The sequence below is a fragment of the Panthera leo genome, chromosome E2, assembly GCF_018350215.1.
Source record: "Panthera leo isolate Ple1 chromosome E2, P.leo_Ple1_pat1.1, whole genome shotgun sequence".
In the NCBI taxonomy this organism is placed as follows: domain Eukaryota; kingdom Metazoa; phylum Chordata; class Mammalia; order Carnivora; family Felidae; genus Panthera; species Panthera leo.
Window position 1 is genome coordinate 40,649,987 of NC_056693.1, and position 20,014 is coordinate 40,670,000.

General features: G+C 43.1%; 1 protein-coding gene across 10 annotated transcripts in view; it reads right to left on the minus strand.

The window, feature by feature from the left end:
• The window catches only part of CDH11 (cadherin 11), a 177,893-nt gene that overhangs the window by 107,280 nt on the left and 50,599 nt on the right, over positions 1-20,014 (minus strand). For all 10 annotated transcript variants that reach the window (XR_006197081.1, XR_006197082.1, XR_006197086.1 and 7 more), the window contains exon 2: positions 6,145-6,269. The gene's annotated coding sequence lies outside the window, so the exon portion shown is untranslated. The remainder of the gene's footprint in view (positions 1-6,144; positions 6,270-20,014) is intronic.

Consider the following 20,014-nt stretch of genomic DNA (forward strand, 5'->3'; position numbering starts at 1 on the left):
CACACATCACCATCACACAGTCTGCAAAGAGCACGTACACGTCTTGACACAAAACATGAAAGAGTGCCACGGAGGCTTTCAGTAATTATTTGATGAGTGAATGAATGAATGAATGGATGGATGAATACCTGAAAACAATACTCCTAGACCCTGAGCACTTGACTACAAAGCCATATCACACCGTCTCCTTGGGTTACTTCCTGCCTGTCACATTATTCAAGGTCCCTCTCACATAGAATACAAACTGTCCCTGGCCATGAAATGCACGGAGGAAGTACACAGATAACTTGAGCAGTCAGGAGCTTTGATCTTGAAAAGGAGGGAATTCTACACCAGGCTCTGAGGTTTGCCTCTCTGGAGTTGACAAGCAGAAAAGGAGAGTCACGCTATCTACACGGCCGGTTGTCGGAAATGAAGTGATTAGATTTTAACTGGACTGTGTGTTCCTGCCCTGGACCAATGGGCCCAGAAAAGTAAGTGCAGAGAGTATGCTCACCTGTCTGAGACACTCACTTCTTGCTGAGTGAGCACTTGACCAGAGAGGGCAAAACCCCTTCCCGAAGATGACCACAAGGTAGATAACCGGTGGCCCAAAGAATGGCCCTTCCTGATGTCTCCATCCTGGACCTGGATTTGCTGCTTAGGGCATCTCAGAGCAACTGACACGAAGTGGAACATGTTCTAGATTTCAGGTATACCTGGGTTGTCTCAGGAAGTAAGTGCTGGGGAGAGGAAGCTCACGCAGGTAACTGACATCCAAGCTGTATCTTCATTAGGGATTAAATCCATACAATCATTGCATGCAACGTGACAAAATGATTTTCAAAAATCAGTGATTCTAGATGAAGGGCTCCTAAGAATTCATTGTATTATTTTTGCAACTTTCTGCAGGTTTGTTATTTTTCTTAATTTTAAAAAGTTTAAAATCAAAGGAGAGCACGTAAAGCAAACAAGGAGAAAAACTTCATAAAGTTTTCTTTTTCTGGAACAGTGTGCATAACAGTGTCTATAGCTAGATACGATCTATAGGTACAGATGAGGAGAGTGTACAGATAGGTACAGATAGGTAGTCATAGGTACAGATGAATGACTATGTGGATATGTGTGGTTCTAACTGTCCAGAAAATCTCTGGACAGTCACATATGAATCCAAAAGTAGCAGCTGCCTCCAGGAAAGGACAGGCATTGAAGGAGACTTAATTGTCTGTAGACCTTTTATCACCTTTTGAATTTCAAACCATCTTCATCTATTTAACAGTCTTATCTAGTTAAGGATAATAAAGACAAAAATAGCCCACCTCATCATGACAAACACTGGCTCAAGAACCGCTGTACTGCTCTCTGTCTCTACAGAACTTCTATACTGCAAAATTCTTCCTGATCTTTTCCTGGTAAACTCTTACTCAGGCTTCACGTCTAAAGGTCACCTCTCTACTGGAGCTTCCCGATTTCCTCTTTTTTCTACTATTTCCACAGTCCCTCTGTGCACCTTGTGCGACCCTGGACCTGTCTAGAAGGAGCTATGCACCATGGTTATTTGCCAGCTTGGCTCCATCACAAGAAGGGAGGTTCTTCGAGGCATGACTTTAGTTTCATTGTTGTATCCCCCGGTGCACGTGCATTTGTCCCATTGTTTTATTTCCAGTACCTAGTCCAATGGCTGCAACAAGAACAGTTCTCAAGAGATGGCTGATAAGTTAACATATTCAGGGTTCTCTTTGCCTCTCCCAATGTGTTACCTCTCACAGAGCGCATACATTCAGCTGCATACTAATGCATTAGCCAGAAGCCTGAGTCTCCTTTATAACCAAGTGGAGATTGAGGACATGGCCATACCCAAAGAATTGTAACACAATTGCCCTCCAAGTTCATGAAGGCTGCAAAAGAACTGGAAGAGTCAGTGCTCAGGAGAAGAGACCCTAGCTCTACCCACTGTTAATCAGATGTCCCTTGGCAAGTTCATGTTAACCTCTCTGGACCTCAAGGTCCTCATCTACAAAAGAATTGTGATGACTGCACATACCACTCAAAGTTCTGGTGATATCCAACAAGATCGTGAATGTAAAGCACGTAGCACAGTGGCCGCACGTGGGCCCACTCATTAAATATCAGCTCTTACTGTTATTATCAGGAGTAGTCTCTGCATTTTGTTCACCGTTAGTTAAATAAAGCAAGATCAAATAACCACAACTTTGGTTGAAGTTGCCCAGCACACAAGAGCTTCCTGTAATTCTTGGTTGATTGTGGTACTGACAGTCACATCGCACAGACTGGAGATCGGCAAAGAAGTCAGCAAGTGGACTGTCTGTTTTTTATTCAGGTGACACCAGCTATAGACAGATACTTGGCCTCTTTCTCCACAATGGCCTACATCCCAAAATAGGAAATGTGCATTCACAGACAGACCCAGCAGGCACAGGGGGTTAGAAGGCAGGCTGCCAACATTTCAGACTGTCAGGGACAAAGCAGGGCCTGGTGGATACTTCAACACAGGTGAGCCGTCCCCCCCCCCAAGCGGCTTTTTGGGATTGATTTTTATGCAAATGAAAGATAATTGGGTGACCTGTGACCACTGGCCCCTGCTGATTATCATTCAGGAGAATCTCAATGCATGTAAGCTTTTCATGAACAGAAGGGCAAATACTTTTCACTTCAAGGCATTCCTATCTGCCCCAGTGCCCTACTATACAAGCCCAGCCAGGTAGCAGGGCTGAGAAGCACTATCCTGCAGCTAACCTAGGTCATTCCTCCCTTGCTCTGAGGAGACACCTAAGTAAAATGTGTGCCAGGAATGAGGCTCAAGTGGATCTCCCTGGAGGTCAGCCTAAGAGCTGATCCTATAAGCCCGAACCCTGTCACCACCATTTGTTACAAGTCTTTCTCTCTACCCCATCTCACTCTTTTTTCTTCCTACTTGGATTTTGAGCACTTTATGCAGAGCAACTTGATTGGAAGCTCCTCCAGGAAAAGGGAAGTGCCCTTTCATCTCTGCCTTCAAAAAACATAACTTCAAGAAATGCTGGCATTGTGAACTGATCATGGACCAAGAATCTGAGTCCTCAGCCTAAGTTGTTGGCTAATTTTGTTTTGTTCTTCCAAAACCTTATAGTATAATCATGAACAAGTCTTTCCTTTCTTCTAGGTAAATAAAGTAAAGTGAAGTAAAGTAAAGTAAAGTAAAGTAAATAAAATAAAATAAAATAAAATAAAATAAAATAAAATAAAATAAAATAAAATCCTTTCTGTAAACAAGAATCTTAGCCTGAAAGATCAAGTGGCCATTCTGTCTATACCATGCTGTGGTTTTTTGTCAAGGGTTTTATGAACATTAGAATAGTTTACCTTCCTCTCCTTAGAAAGAGGCTATGCAGAACTTTTCAAACTAGGCTGTTCTTAATTTCTAAATAGAAAAAAAAAAAAAAAAAAAAAACAAAGACAAGTAGCAGATTTCCTAAAAAAGAAATTAAATTCAAGTACTTTTTATTTAACTTCTGACTCTGCTTCATTGATACCTCATTCTAATTGTCCCTATTATGTAGAAAAATAGGAAATGTCAGTTGCATGTTCTATTGAATAATTCACAGGGCCAATGAAACCAAGAGACCCATTTGGCTTGTCAGAAATGAGATGATCATCATTCCAGACATTTCTACAGGAGGGATGCATCTTGTCTGCTGAGCCAGGCTTTGGAGCAAATGAGTGCAAAATATGCTAATTTGAGGGGAGCCAGTCATACACAGCAGATCATACTGGTGCCTTCACAGGGAAGGGCCACTCTGCTCCTTGAAGAGAGTTTTCATTCATTGGTTTATTCCCACAATAAACATCAATCAGAGCAGGGGAGAAAGATTTGGGGGGCCTCCCCAAATTGGAATTTTGTCCTCAGACAGACTCGCATTAAAATATGAGTATACGAACACCCGGAAAATCACCAAAGATTTACAGGTCTAGTCACAGTGGATGACCATCTATGTAACAAAAGCTTGTGTAGACTGTGAGAAAAGAGTCCTGCCTCATGTGGAGGAAATTTTTTTTTGTGCTTATAGAGCAGATTCATTCACGGATAAGAGAAAATAAGGGAGTGGTAAAATACATACGCTCTAGCTAAAGTCACGCATCTCAAGGATAAAAATTTCCAAGGATAAAAATTATGGCAATATGGTCATACACAAGCTGCTTATCTTCTCTAAGACTCATTTTTATCATTTAGAAAATCTTGGATATTTATAGTACCTACCACATTAGGTTTTTGCAAGGATTATGGGGGGTGATGCCTTTAAAGATCTTATCTGCCCGATGTGTACTAAGCAATCAATACCTGTTAGTTGCCATTATTCTGACTTTTCTCTGGTAACATCAGCTGCCCTTCCTCATCTTCTATTCAAAATATACTTAAGTTCCTATTCATATGTTTGATTAATATTTATTGAGAACCTACTTGAGGCCAGATACAGTGGTTGCAACTAGGAACACAGCAGTCCCCAAGTAAGTCCTGCCCTCGAGAATCTCCAGGTATAGCTGGGAAGATAGATAATTAAATAGATAATTACAGCCCAATGTTGAAGTCATAGTAAATGGTGTAATCTTGGACTACTAAAGTGTTGCCTAGGAGACACCTATTACTCAGTCTACAGGGATCAGAGAGAATTCCTTAGAGATAGCAAGGTGCAAGCCAAGATATAAAGTAAGTGAGAGTTAGCTTGTAAGGAAAGAGAAATTATGGGACTTTGTGTAAATACAGTTGTACCCTATAGTAGATCGTATAGTAGACGTGTATAGTAAGGCCTGGGTGTACAGAGAGAACGGCCAAGAGATGAATCTAGACAGCAAAACAGTGGCCTTGTCATGGAAGAGGTTTATTAAGGAATCCATATCTCTGATATTGAAAAGATTAAGCAGGAAAATAAAATAGTATCCAGATGTAGGGACATTGTTTGTTTAGGATTTGTATGAAAGATACAACATGCTGGAGTTGAAGTAACCCCAGAGGCAAAATGACCTGTCAGGTGGCAACAACTGTAATCCTGGGGAAACAGGATCATGTTTGGATGATGGCAGTGGGGATAAAGAGAAAAAAAAAAAATATATATATATATATTTTTATATATAAAATAAAAAATATATATATATAAATATATATATATATATATTTTTTTTTTTCAGAGATAATCAGAATAGCACCAGTAAGAAGCAATAGGAATAAATTGCTGTTGGAGGTAAGGGATTGAGAGGCATATGGTACCCTTCCCATGTTTCTGATCTGGGTTAATTGTGATGCTACCCTGAAATGTGACACATAGGACAAAGTGAAGGTTTAGAGGAGAAAAGCGTGACTTATATTTGGCCTCTGCATTTAAGGCACTTGGTGGACATCTACATGGAGATGAGCCATAGACATATGGATAGATGGGTCTAGACCCCTAAAATGTAGGGAATCATGCTGGTAGAATTAATTATTAAATTTCTACCTGGATATTAGTATGTCTTACAAAAATAGCTTCAGTTACCACTGAAAAAATAGAGGAGATAATTGGATTCATAGAATCCTAAAACTTAAAAACTGTTAAAGACCCTAGGTCCAACCACCCTGTGGCCCAAAAAAGAGCTCATTAACCTAAGGGCACATGGAAAGTGAATGGAAAAGCTGGGCCTGGCAGTTGAAATCAGCCTTTTGGCTTATGATCTTATGTTCTGTCTTTCAAGGTCTAAAAGGTTCAGCCTCCTGGCCATGGGATGTAAGCCACCTTGTTCACATTTATAGAATTATCTTCAAAAGAAGAAAAGGTGGGAAAAAGCAACATGGCAATTTTTCTAGTCTATCCAGCTGAGTTTTTGCTGAAGAATCTCTTTTAGTTCTTTCTTCCTCCTCTGAATCTTCTATAGTCACCCTTCTCCCCCCCCAAAAAAAAACAAACAAAAAACTATCACGTTTGTACTAATACATAACAGATGTTCAATAAAGAGACCCCAAGAACAACAGTGAATAATCACATTTCTCAAATCCCAAGAAAGTAGGCCAGCTTTCATCTCAGGTACTTCTTTAGATTTGGTGAAGGTTCAAACAAAGGCAGGTTGCAGGGAGGGGCCCACTGGGCATCATTTCCACCTCCACACCCATAGTATAGTAAAGTGGATGCATCTTACCTTCTTCACCCATTGGATACTTGCTGCCAATTTCTATAACACACTCCACCCATCTGATTGGTCACTCAACAAATGACAACAGGAACGAGTGTCACGGGTCCACTGAGCCGAAAATACAGTGATTTCTGCAAAAAGTGAAAGGACCATTATTAATCTAAAGGTGATGTGAATCGATAAAATGACATACTACTCGACACTGGGGATACACAGTTGCATAGATAGACTTTTCTTGGAGGAAAACAGCCCAGGTGTGGAGAGATGTAAACAAATGATCACAGTTGTGTAGGAAATGGGAAAAAGCTACCATGGGTTTAAAGGTATCAAAAGACGGTGTGACTGTGTGTGCATTTGTACTTGGACAAAAAGATAAAGGTAGCCATTCATCCAACTTCTTACATCACACTCCATACGTCACATACATTTGCTCCAGCAAACCTGTAGGGGGATATGAAGTCTTGGAGCCAGTTTCTGAGACAACCCACATTGTGTCTGAGTCCAAAGTAGGTACCTTCCCTCCGCGAGGGAGAAGCACTATTGTGCTGCTGCCAGATCCTTACAGAATGACAGTCTCAAGGGCAAAAGAGTGACGGTGGTGGCAGCCGTGATAGGAGATGTCATCCCTACACCAGCGGAGCTGAGAAGACAGAGCTGCAATTCTTTATCAAGATTACATTCCTCTCCGCCCCCTCCCGCACTACAGCATACTCTGGATTTCTGTGTGGGGACTGTGTTCTGCCCAAATTCTGGTCTGATTCATCTTCATATCTCCCAAAGTGTCTAACACATTTCCTAGCCCAGAGCAGCTGCTCACTGTATATCTGTTCAGTGAATGAAGAGACGAATACAGAGTGTCTGAACAGGTGTCGTGTTCGAAAACTGAGGCACTGAACCAAGGAAGGTGGCGGCTGGCATAGCTTTAACACAATGACAGAGAGGATTTCTTGAACGTCCTTCACCTCTAGGGCTTCTACCTTCTAGGATTAACCTGGTCTGCGTTAAGAACTGAAACAGGTTCTTAGTTGACTTTCTTTATTATGCTTCCTTTCTGCTTCCGAATCCACTTTTCCTTGTCTCATCTTGGTTCCATCCAACAGCTCCTCACACATTATCCCTTCTGCTAAACAACAACAACAACAGCAGCAACAGCAGCAGCAGCAGCAGCAACGACAACAGTCAAAAACCCTTCTTGTGAATGGCTGAAGATGAATTATAAATCTAAAATGTGTCCATAGCATCTTGATTCGGTGACTGTAGCAAGAATAATAAAATTGTCCTACTGTGTGCTACTCCCAGGATGTCGAGGACAAGGTAGCACTGGGATTATTCCCAGATGGACATGGTGTCCGGTCATAGAGAAAAAGCCGCATGGACAGTGCACACAACCCATAACTGATGAAGGACCCTACTTTGCAATCACCTTGCATGTTGAGCTAGTATCCAAAAATGTCCCCCTCCCAAAGGAACCCTACCCGCAAATATTCATGTCCCAGTGCCCCTTCTATGTGAATCTGAGCTGTCCTTGAGTCACCCATGAGACAGAGCAAAGTGACACTCTACACTTTCAGACGATGAGTCATAAGAAATCTTGTAGCCTATCTTGTGCTCTTGGAAGCTTCATCTGGGAGAAGTCAGTTGTCATGTCAGAAGTCTGAATACTCTAGACCTGCATGCTGGGAGGAAGCACTAGCTAGCCATGTGGAGAAGCTGCATGGATAGAGAGAGAGATGCCCAGCCATACCTAGCTATTCTAAGCATCCAAGCTGAGGTGCCAGATGGTGGACAAAGATGCCATGTTGGACTTCCAACTCAGTCAAACTTTCATGTGACTCCAGCCATCTGACTACACAGCATGAGAGACCCCAAGGAAAAACCACCCAGATGACTTCACTAAACTCAACTATAAAAGGTAATAGTGAATTGTTATAAGTCGCTAAATTGGGGACAGTATGTTACTCAGCAATGGATAACTAGTACACCATAAATGGAACAGACATCTGCCACAAGCCTCACCAATGTATTCTCTTTAAATACATATCACCACTCTGGCTGTCATGAGCCCATCTGGGTATCTCACCCGACCACTCAAAGGATTAGACTCTTTGCCCAAGGTGTGCATCCAATAACACCCAAGGTGGGACCAGAACCCCACAGGGCAGACATGATAGCCTATGGTCCGTCTGTTTGCCTGCCCCAGTATGCAGTCAGCGAATCATGCAGCTGCATCTGTTGCCAGTGTGCTTCTCAAAGTTTACTTCTCAAATCTATAAAAACGAATTGAACTCCCCCTTTGCCTCATACTGTTTACCTCTCTGCAAGCTATTCCCTATAAAACTCCTTTCACCAAAAACCTGCACAGACAATTAAGAGCTTTGGAAGGAAAACAAAAATAGCCGGGTGAAATGTCTATGAATTCCAATCCCTGCAAACATTCAAGAAAGAGGAGATGTAGGTTGTGTGGGAAATGTTGGTATACAACTGCACCATGCTTCTTAGAAAAGAAAACAATGACAGAAGAAATCCTGGCTGTTTTTGTGCTTTCAGCAGACTCAATTCGGTGTGAGAGGGCCATGTGTGTATGCTCCCCCATCTTCTCTTTCTGCGCTGCTGTTCCTGCTTGGAATTTTCATTTTCCCTCCTCCCCGCCGCATCTCATGATTCCCCAGGACTTGGAATCATGCGTTCCCTTCTGAGCCAGGGAAATCCAACCCAGCACTGTGGCACCCATCCCTACCTACTCTCCAAGTGACTCCCCTTCCTTTCTCAAGGACTGTGTGCTGTTATGGGCCCTCTCCCAGGACAGAGTCACCGCCTGCTTCCAGCTCTGTCCAGTGCTGCGCGCAGAGGTCCCGCAGCACTGAGCCTCTAGGGGCAGAGACACAACATGCCATAGATTACTGCAGAGAGATGGAGAAATCAGGAAAAAGAACACTGAAGCCAAGAGTGTCAAGCAGGATGGAGAAGACCCTTAGTGAGCGTACAAAAAGCAAGGAGAAAAGCCAGGGAAGGATGGGGATATGATTGTGGCAGATTTCTCTTGCTGAGCTCTGAGTGTTTAGAAGGCTCAGTACACACAAGTCCATAGGCTTTCTTTTGACCCCACGGGTCATACTGCTGTCTCTCTCTGAGGATCTCTGCTCCAAATCACACGCTTTGACTGACAGATCTACATGTATGGATCCTCCACAAGCATGCGGACGCAGGCAGCCCAGACAGGGGCCAGGATCATTGTTAACACTACAAGGACAACAAAAACAACAATATGTGGTGCTGTGGTCGGGGGAGGGTAAGAGCTGAAAGCATATGTGAATTAAAATAGTCCGCATCCCACTAACTCCATCAACACATGCTTCAGGGTCCCTGGCCACTATGTATGCAGTGCTGATGCAGGTATGGCACGGGGGGTGACGGGTGAAAGGGGAAAGAGTTGTTACTGAAGGGAGCAAGGGAGCGCAAGGAGACAGTGACAGCTCCATTTTACAGATGAAGAAACTGAGGCTAAGCCGGAAGTGCCCAAGTGCTTAGAGCAAGGATACAGGGTAGCTGGACTGGATCACCAACAACCCACTCCTTTCCTGCCAGATTTAAGAACGCACAATGAGACCTTCTTTCTGGGGTAAATCATGTCTGTACCTCTGGTATGTCAGCCCAGAAAACTACTTTTTGGTGTAACAGTACAAGGGATTTCAGGTATCTTGGTAGGGAGCTGAGACAAACTATGATTAAATATGTTACTATTAAATAAACAAATGAAATATCAGGTTTCTGAAACTGCCAGTTTTTTTGTTTGTTTGTTTGTTTTTTGTTTGTTTGTTTTTGGCCAAGAAGTCAAGCAAAGGCCATATGCTTTTTTGCTTTAATGGAAAGATCAAGTGGTTTTGCGGATTCTGCTGTGTCTTTTTCTTGTTCTGTCCGGGCAGCACACAGGCAGTGGACTCTGGGCACCCTGTGAGCAGGGGTTTCTTCCTTTTATAGGTGTCACATGTTCCTGACATTGTTGAAAAGATGAATAAACCCAGTTAATAATCATCACTGAGTTTTTCTTTCCTGTAAAGAAATTATTGCCAAAGTTCCAAAACCATATGGTGAAACATATTTTGTAAGAAAGGTTTATAGATTCTGAATTTTTTTAAAAAATGGGGGGAAGCAGTGAGGATACATTCAATTTAATGTATCCATGCTTTGGGGTGCCTGGGTGGCTCAGTCGGTTGAGCGGCTGACTCTTGATTTTGTCTCAGGTCATGATCTCATGGTTCGTAGGATCGAGCCCTGCATCTGGCTCTGCACTGATGGCGTGGAGCCTGCTGGGGATTCTCTGTCTCCCTCTCTTTCTGCCCCTTCCCTGCTGACATGTGTGCTCATTCTCTATCTCTCTCTCTGAAAGAAAAAAAAATCCAGGCTTTACCTTTTCCAAGCTAGTCTGACTTCGAGAAAACAAGACCTCTCTAAGCTTCAGTTTTCTCAGTATAAAATGGGGATAATAACTATTTTGTAGGATTACATTAAGAATAGTGATAATAACTGTATTACCTCACCCAGGATAGGCACTCAATAATCAGTACCTGTGATTATGAAAAGATATAGATTGTGCTTTTTCCATTGTGCACGATGTAAAGAGTAGTTTTGCCTTTTATCGTAGATATGCTATTCATAAAGCTCTCTGGTAGATGTATAAGCGTCTATAGACAAGTAATATCCACGTATTTTGCATGCATCGTATATAACATATACTTAACATTAATCTGCAAGCGCTTCCCACACCATTCTTTTGCAGCTGAGGAAACGGAGTCTCAAAGAAGTTCCGGGATCCCTCCAAGTTCCCCGCCTCAGCTTAGACTTCTGCTCTCACCCAATGTTAAGGGCTGCCAGCTGCCCACAGCTCACACCTTCCTGCAAAACCTCCAAGGCCGGCCCCTCACCGCCTGGACAGGGATGACGCCCAATGTCTGACCGTAATTACAAGAAAACATCCATAAAGAGGTCCTGGGCTCCAAATGGATTTGACACAGTGGCCCTTTAAATCAAACTCTTAACACGATTTTCTTTATTTCCCTTTAGCAGTTTTTCTAAGTAAGCCATGCCTTTAGAGGCACCTAATACAAAGTGACAACCTTCACCGTTTTCCAAAGCGCCGATGGACGGCCGTGGAGAGAGTCCATTGTCACCATGGTAATTACCGCACAATACCTGGCGGCCAATGGACAGTCAGGAGGCTCAGGCAGCGGCTGAATCCGGCATTGTCCGGGCCCGATAAAAAGATTAGAAGCCCTGAAAAGCCAGGGAGCAGGATCTCACAGCTCTTTCGCTGGGCCCTGAAAGGACCATTGTGCTTGCACCATAAATTCTGGGTTCTCCGGGCACTTGACAACTGAAGCCGGGGACAATAGAATTCTTGTGTCCAACAAAACACTCCTTGTCCAATGCCAGTCTTATCAGCCGCATTTACAAATGTCTTTCGTTGTACCCAAATAATTCCCTATTAGAAGGACTATTGGGAGCAGAACTAAATAAATATTCACAGCCTTTGTAATATCGTTGGGAAATGAATAAACAAACAGTCATCTAGCATATGAGCAAGCCTCCTGCTACTCTACATTTTATCCCCATGTCTTGCCCAAATGATGTCGTTTTGATTTCTCTCTGTTAACATATCAACAACTGTGATCCTGGCAGCTCCAGTTTTATTTGCCACCTACTACATACCCCTGATCTACACTGCCTCGGTGCTTCCACGTGCATTTTTCTTTTAACTAATCTTGCCAACAGCACTGCAGGGGGCTGGTTTTATTCGGTTGCTACCTCCTAAAAGAGAAGGAATTTAACCTCAGAGTGTTAAATTGACTTAGCCAACACAACGTAGCTAATTAATAGTAGTAGAATAAGAATTCCAACCTAGATTTCCCTTGCTCCTAAGGCTTTGCCTTCCACTATGCCATGATGATTTCTCTATTGAATAAAAAAGGAATGAAATGTCAGAATAAGGGGAAAATCTAAGCACATCCACCGTAAAAGTCGCAAATATACATGGAGTCTGTTCATATACTGTTATTGAACCTGAGAGGAACACTTACAATAGAAGGAAAATAAAAAGAGTATATTTTATTTTTGCCCTAGAATGCCAGCCACTTTATATTTTAACCTTTTAGGGAGACGGAGAGGTGGCAAGCAAACCCAGCTTCAGGAAGGTTTCAGGGATGTCCATACATCCTTCCCTTACAGGATGGTTTCAGGGATGTCCATACGGTGCACTGGTAAAGTTTTAGAAAGAATCACTGGGGTAAACAAAGCAGTCAGGGCACATACAGTCACAAACTCCCAGAACAACACTAACGCCTCCTTCTGCAGTTTGTTTTATTTTGCCTACTTGTCTCGGTGTTGTGAATGAACAAACATCTCAGCATTTGACAGTAAAGCAGCACACAGCAAAACAGAAACTCCTTTCTTGATGGAAGCATTTACTAGAGGACAATGATCTTTTTTACATTTTTACATAAAAGAAATATCTGACAATATTAAAACTCTAAATGTTTCCCTATCAGGTCAGGAGGTGGCCACCCTGGTTGATAGAGCTTATGTGCCTCTTCCCAGTCTGCCCCCAGCCTCACGTCCTCCTGTCCTGCCCAGGTAAGTAAGGCCTGCCGTGCACCTCTGTTCCTCTAGATTTCTCTGCCAGGAAGAGCTCTTTTATTATGTCTGTCTGCCCCTTCCGATGTTGCATCCAAGGAAACTCTGAGCTTCTGGAAGACAGAAGCTACATTTCATAGTCAGTTTGTCTGGCCTGGGTCAGTACACGGCTAACCCTTAACAGAGCCTCGCTTATTGGAGAAATAGATGAATGGTATTAAACGGACAACAACCATAAAACTGTATTTAAAAATTTTTTTAAACATAAAAATGTATCCTTTTTATCCACCTGATGTCAAAGTACAGGTATAATTTGTAAAAATTTTTAAGGACTGTCACATGTCCTCACTTGGCCCAAATTACACAGCCGTGATAAAAGCAATGTTGAACTGTTTTGGTTCATTTTCTAAAATAGTTAAAATCTATAGTTAGAAATAGGCTATCTCTTTGCAAACAATTGGCTATTAACAAGACTGGGTAACCAATAGGTACCTCCTGACTGACTGACGGTAAATCTGTGTGTTTGTGTAAGAACTGAGTTTGAAAAATGTGATCCATATTTCCCAAATACTCCAGATGCCAAGTGAAGCATTTAATCATCTTTGAGGATTTAAGGGCATGGTTATAGACATGTACACCTGATGCGAACTATATCATCTCTTCTGTACTCCCAGGAGCCACGTGTTATGTAGACACAACTTAATCCAAACAGGCAAAGAAAACATTAATTGAGAGTTTGTAATGTGCTAGGTCCCATGCTAAGTACTTTCACATAATACATGATGTAATGTTATAACAATCTTATACGTCAGATGCTATCATTTTCTTTATTTAATAACTAGGAAATTGAGGCTAAGAAAGATGGAATAAAGTTGCTGTCATTCACAGAGCTACAAAGCAGTGAAGCCAGGATTTGGACACAGGGAGTCTGAACCCAAGCGATTCATCCAACAGCCATACTCAACATTTCTGCAGACATAAATCAGGGCACTAATTTAGGGAAGTAGTCCAATGATTTTTTTAAGTGACCAGTGACTCAACCACTTTACCAGACTACTGAACTATCTAGAGAGTAAGAGAAAGAGAGAGAGAGAAAAAGAGAGAGAGAGAGAGAGAAGCTGCTAATGAGGTACCTCCAAAGAAGTGACGAACAGCATATAACCCAAGACCTGAGACTTTATATTTAACAGTTTATCAAATCTGGGGAACGTTCATACAACCAAGAAATCAACTTACTTGCAAAACGCCATGTTCATAAGGCCAAAGAAGTATTCACACACACACACACACACACACACACACACACACACACAGCAGAGTTTTTTGCTGCTTGCTGGTAATACTCAGAGTCTGCTATTACCTCTCAAAGTAAGAAAAGCTAGCTGCACTCTCTGTAGCAATGTGACTGATTTATGATATCATAGGAGTGCATTCTCTCTTGGGGCCATTATGCTTGGAAAGAAACCAAACAAGGTTTCTCAAAATTAAGTGGGACTATCCTTTTGCAATGTAAAATTAATTAAGTTAAGGAAAAGTGCCGTTTTGTCATATACCTCTTCCTGGATACTGATTCTGAAGATACAAACTATACAAATTCATATTGTTCATAAGCATCACAAAGGCAAAAGCATGTGTGTTTTCTCGCCGATTGTATATCCATTGGACAAAGTCACAAACTAAATGCTTCCAAATAGCTTTGGAACAATTAAGCTAGTAAATAAAGAACCGAGTCCCCAACACTGAGGTGCAAGTACCTCTGAAGGCCCACAGTGGATGGTGACTTCTAAGTTTCTTCAGGCACAAGTGTGAATTTGGCCACAGAGGGGCTGACACGAGCCAGCCCAGCGAGTGAGTCTAGCGGGGACTCTGCATGCTCATCACACCTCGTTAAGTACACAGGATTCATTCAGGGTCAGCAGGGGAAGCGGGCCAGTGAAATGTTTCAGTTATAGTTTGCTGCACTTTATTGGTGGAATTATATTCTTCACTTGTATGCACAAATTTTGACATTCTTGAAGATCTAGGGAAAGCTCACATGCCAATATCAAGAATCTAATATCCCCATAGAAAGCTTTATTCAGGCTATTCTCCCAGGACCACCCAGATTCACACATACACACATACCCTCAAAGTTCTATTTATTTTGTCTTCATCATTTTTTATTTATGTTTTTAAAAGTTTATTTATTTTTGAGAGAGAGAGAGAGAGACAGAGAGAGAGAGAGAGAGAGAGAAGGGGAGAGGCAGAGAGAGAGAGAAAGAGAGAGAGAGAGAATCCCAAGCAGACTCCACGCTGACAGCAGGTTAGGACCTAGGAACCATGAGATCATGACTTGAGCCGATACCAAGAGTTGGACGCTTAACTGATTGAGCCACTTAGGTGCCCCTTCATCTGTTTTTAAATACTCAAATGATTACAAATAAAGTCTGTTTTAACTGCTTTCATTGATAAGAACTGAGAATAAAGACAAAAATATCATTATCAGAAGCTGTGTACAGTTGGGTCATCTTCCTAGATTGGGCTTGGATCAATGGTGTCAAAGTGACAGGCAAACGTCCTATTAGAACTCAAACAATAGCTCTGTGACATCTTCCATTACAATGTCCACTTATTAAATCTCTATCCTATGATGTCATCTAAGAAAACCAGGCTTGATTTTGAAATAGGTTTTCTTTATGCCTTCTTGGTTTTGATATCTGCAGCTGTCTGATACTTTAAGTGTGTAAAGTTATACACACACCCATATACACATGCACACAAACATACTATTCACTTGTCAGTTGCTCATCTCTGGAAATATTTAAACCACATTCCTTATCCAGCAACTTATAAGATAAATTTTGACATTGGGTACTGGGGTGGTCAATACGTTTCTTTCCTGTCCTGAGTCTCTGGAATTCTGTAATTGGAATAATCAGTTCCCTTGCTGAAAGTACCCAGCCACCCTCCAGAAGAGCTTGGACCATACCTGGGGGAACACTGAGCTAGGCGGATCTCTAGGACTCATTCCCTCTCTAATGGTCTTTCACAGGCCCAACCTGGTGCCATTATAAAGACAATCTTTACAAGGACACTTCATGCACAGAAGACCATGAGGACATTGGGTGGCGGGGGTGGGGGGAGGTCTCCTTTAGCTATAGTGGTGGTGATAAGTAGACACAACTAGGTTTCATAGTCCCTGACAAGATGGTCTGGTCACCTTGGAGAAAGCCAGAGGACCCTGTCCAGGGACCGAACCAAGTGGTATGTCAGCCAGCAAACAGAAGAAGAGTGAAGCAAGAGAGCTAGACAGATGGCAGGCAGCACAGTCCCTGCTGCGGGATGGAATTCAGGTCTGGCAGGCCCGTTCCTATTTGGGGTTCTACTGTTCACCAGTTCCATAAGTTAGGACTCTTCTTCTTTACCTATAAAATGGACATTCCTTGACAAATGAAAGAATGCACACACATTACCCTGTTGTTTCTGGCACAAATTTACTGTTCACTAAATATCATTAGTCAGCATCATCATGATCAAAAATTTATCAGTTTTCTGCTACAAAGACTCTATATAAAGAAATTAGTGCAATGCCTGACACAATAGGAGTCCCATAAATTACTATTATTATTTTTGGCATTAAGTGACAATGAGTCAGATGTAGAAAAGTACCTTTCAATTCTCTTTCAATCCAGATCTCAACAAAGAGGAAGTCTCCATTTGTAATAATTCCTGAACAGATCTTTCTTTTTAGAGAAGGTAGTCTCAGGGTCAGAATAGATTATATTGTTTGTTTTAATTATATCTATTTGGGGGATACTTTCTATTTATCACAAGAGATACTGGTTTACGATCAATGGTAGTGATATAATTTTTAAAAATTTTTCATGTTTACTTATTTTTGACTGAAAGACAGAGCATGAGTAGGGAAGGGTCAGAGAGGGAGGAAAACACAGAATCCAAAGCAGGCTCCAGGCTCTGAGCTGTCAGCACAGAGCCTGACACAGGGCTTGAACCCATGAACCGTGAGATCATGACATGAGCCAAAGTCGGACGTTTAACCCACTGAGCCCCCCAGGTGCCCCATAATATAATTTGCTTCAAAAATATTTAAGAAAAACAGAATGAGTTCAAAAGAGAATATTAAGTAACAGCATATTTTGAAGATAAGCATGAATGACTGACGTGGGGGGTAGGCGATGATGACTTCACACATGGAGACACCGAGGCTCCGAGGAGGAAACGGGTGAAGAGGAGACTCCTGCATGGGCCCACGTCTCTCTGCAGCATCCTCATCAATACCACGTGCTGGGTCAGGTGCAGCAGGGGCCCGTGAGGAACAACTGTGGTCCTCTTCCAAGGTCAGGAATGAAATTTAAATGAAGTGACGAAGGTCAGTGCAGACCTGGTGACGGTCTGCAGTGAGGCAGGAGCAGAGTCTTGTAGCTCTCCAGGAATCTAGGTCTTCATGGAGAAGAAACTAGGTTGAAAACACAAAGGGCACAGAATCCACCTTGTACGTCTCCCTATCATTCATGGCACGCATTTACAAATACGTGGTTTTATTCCACAGGAAGTTTAAGGCCGCCTGCAAGGATGTATGAGGTGCAGAAACATACAGTGCTGCTTTACATGATAAAAGTGAGAAAAGGAGAAATAGCACGAAACAGCAGTCTGAATGAAGGCTCATATGCAAAGCTCAGGCAGAGAAGTCATATCCCTGTCGGGGCTGCGGCACACAAAGGGACAAGGACACGCAACCAGGCACAGGAGTTCCGAGCCCATGAAGTTAAAGCTGGTCTTCAGTTCCATCACAGCCATCCCAGAGACGATGCCACAGGGTTACTTATCCCACTGCTCGCAGCCAGACGACCCTGCCTTCGGCATTGAGCAACATCCTTAGTGTGAACATAATAGGACTAGAATGCTTGCCAGATTATAGCAGCCCCAGCAAGGGGCTGGTGGGGGGCCGGGGGGGGGGGGGCGTGCTCAGAGTCTCCAGCAGGTGAGGAAAGGAGGCAGGGAGGTTGCAGGCAGCATCTGCCTCCCAGGAGCACTTGTGAGCTGGCCCATCCCCCACATGCTACTCGCTGCTTACTCTAAACCACGCATCTGCTTGGCCTGCTCCTGGTTTCAAAGCACTGAAGGGCTCCTTGGTCTGGCGTCCTCTGCTTTTAGCAATAACCAAACCTTGCTTTGTTCTAGGTCCTGTGCTCAAACTGTTACATCCATCGCCTCTATTTGCAAGTGGAGGAATCTGAGACACAGAGGATGGGTAAGGTACCCCAGTCACCCAGCTTGTGGGGGTGCAAACCCAGGCCCCCCAGACTACATTCTGACTTCAGTGCCTCATCATCACCTGCTTTTCCCCAAGGGCAGGCCCTTCGTTAGGGAGCCAGCTGGCCTTCAGCCTCACCTGGGGCAGCTCCTTCCCAGAAATGACTGTTTTTGTTAAACTTAACCACATTGCCCCACTCTTCTCTACTTTAGCCTTTGCATAGCAAGCATATTCTTTGGGGCGCCTGGGTGGCTTAGTCGGTTAAACGTCCGACTATGGCATAGGTCATGAACCCACAGTTCGTGAGTTTGAGCCCTGCGTCGGGCCCTCTGCTGACAGCTCGGAGCCTGGAACCTGCTTCGGATTCTGTGTCTCCCTCTCTCTCTGCCCCTCACCCACTCATGCTCTGTCTCTTTCTCTCTCTCTCAAAAGTATAAACATTAAAAAAAAAAAAAAAAACATTAAAAAAAAAAAAAACTGGCTAAGTTGCTTCCTCCTGATAACCCATCTTCCCTTTTCAGCTTCACACACACACACACACACACACACACACACACACACCCACTCAACTCACTATGGCATCATCTTTACCAACCATTCATCCTGTAAACCAACGTCTCCTGAGGTGCCAGATCCTGGCCAAGATACTAGAGTACCAGGCAGACAGGGCTGCTACTCTTGCAGACCTTTCTTCCAGTGGTAGAGTTAGAAAGCGAGCAGAAAAATAAACAGTAAACAATTAGTGACGAAGGACACAGCAAACTTAAACAGGTTAAGAAAACAGACTGGATCATGACTTTTTCTTAGGATCCCTCCCGATTGGCACATGCGTGCCTAGCTCAGAGCCGACGCTCAGTGTTTGACAGGATGAGGCAACATCTCCAGCGTATAGTCTCCATCAGCCATTCAGGCCTCAAGTCCTCAGATACCTTGTTGTTCTAGGAAATCACTCTGGCAACCATTTGCTTGCCACTCCCTATCCCTATAAACTGGTAAAAAGCAGAAACCCTGTCGTCCATGTCACCACCTAGTGTAGCATAATCATCTGCATTGGCTGCCGGCCAGAAACAGAGACCAGAACTTACATTGGAGGGACTTCACAAATCCTAAGACTGGGTATTTCTGGGTACCCCCAAAGGCTACTACAGGGGCTGTGGTAGGTTTGGGTGGTATGGGGAGGTTGTGGGATCACTGCCTCTTCCTGCTTTTTTCTATTTAATCCATGGCTATGTTTTAACCACTTTCTATATATTAGGGGTTGGGGTCGGATTTTATCTGGATGAAATCCATGGTATCAAGAGGGAAAAAATAGAAATAATGAATCTAGGAGCTAAATGGCTCCTTTGAATTTTTATAGAACTTCATTCTGAATATCAGATGTGCATGTTAAGATATGGACAGATGTGTACAAGTACAGACAGACAACTAGACAGCAACAGAACACATAGGTGAAATGAAGATATTACATATGAGGGGGTGGGGGTTGTGTGCAAAGAGGAGGATATAAAACAGTAGTGGGCTATGCCTTCAAGGGGGGCAGAGGTCTTCCCAGCCCCACTGATCTCTCAGTAGAACACCGCATTCTTGGAGATCTGACAGTTCATTCATTCATTCATTCATTCGTTCCTCCTCTCACTTATTCAGATGTTGCATATAGAGCATCTCTACATGCCAGTCTCTTTGCAGAGATAAATGTGTAGAATTGGGGATCATGTTAAGGTGAAAAAGAAGGGAGGGAGGGAAAAGGAAGGAAGGAAGGAGGGAGGGAGGGAAGGAAGGAAGGAGGCAGGGAAGGAAGGAAGGAAGGAAGGAAGGAAGGAAGGAAGGAAGATGGATAGAAGTGCAAGGGAAAGCAGTCAGGTGAGCACAAGGTACTGAAACCACCTGCCTTCACTATCATCCCAGCACTCGGGGTCCGGCAGCAGATCTGAAACAAACGCAGAGTTGCAAAGGAGGCAGGTGGGTGAGGAGAATGAAGAGAGCTACCCAAATAAG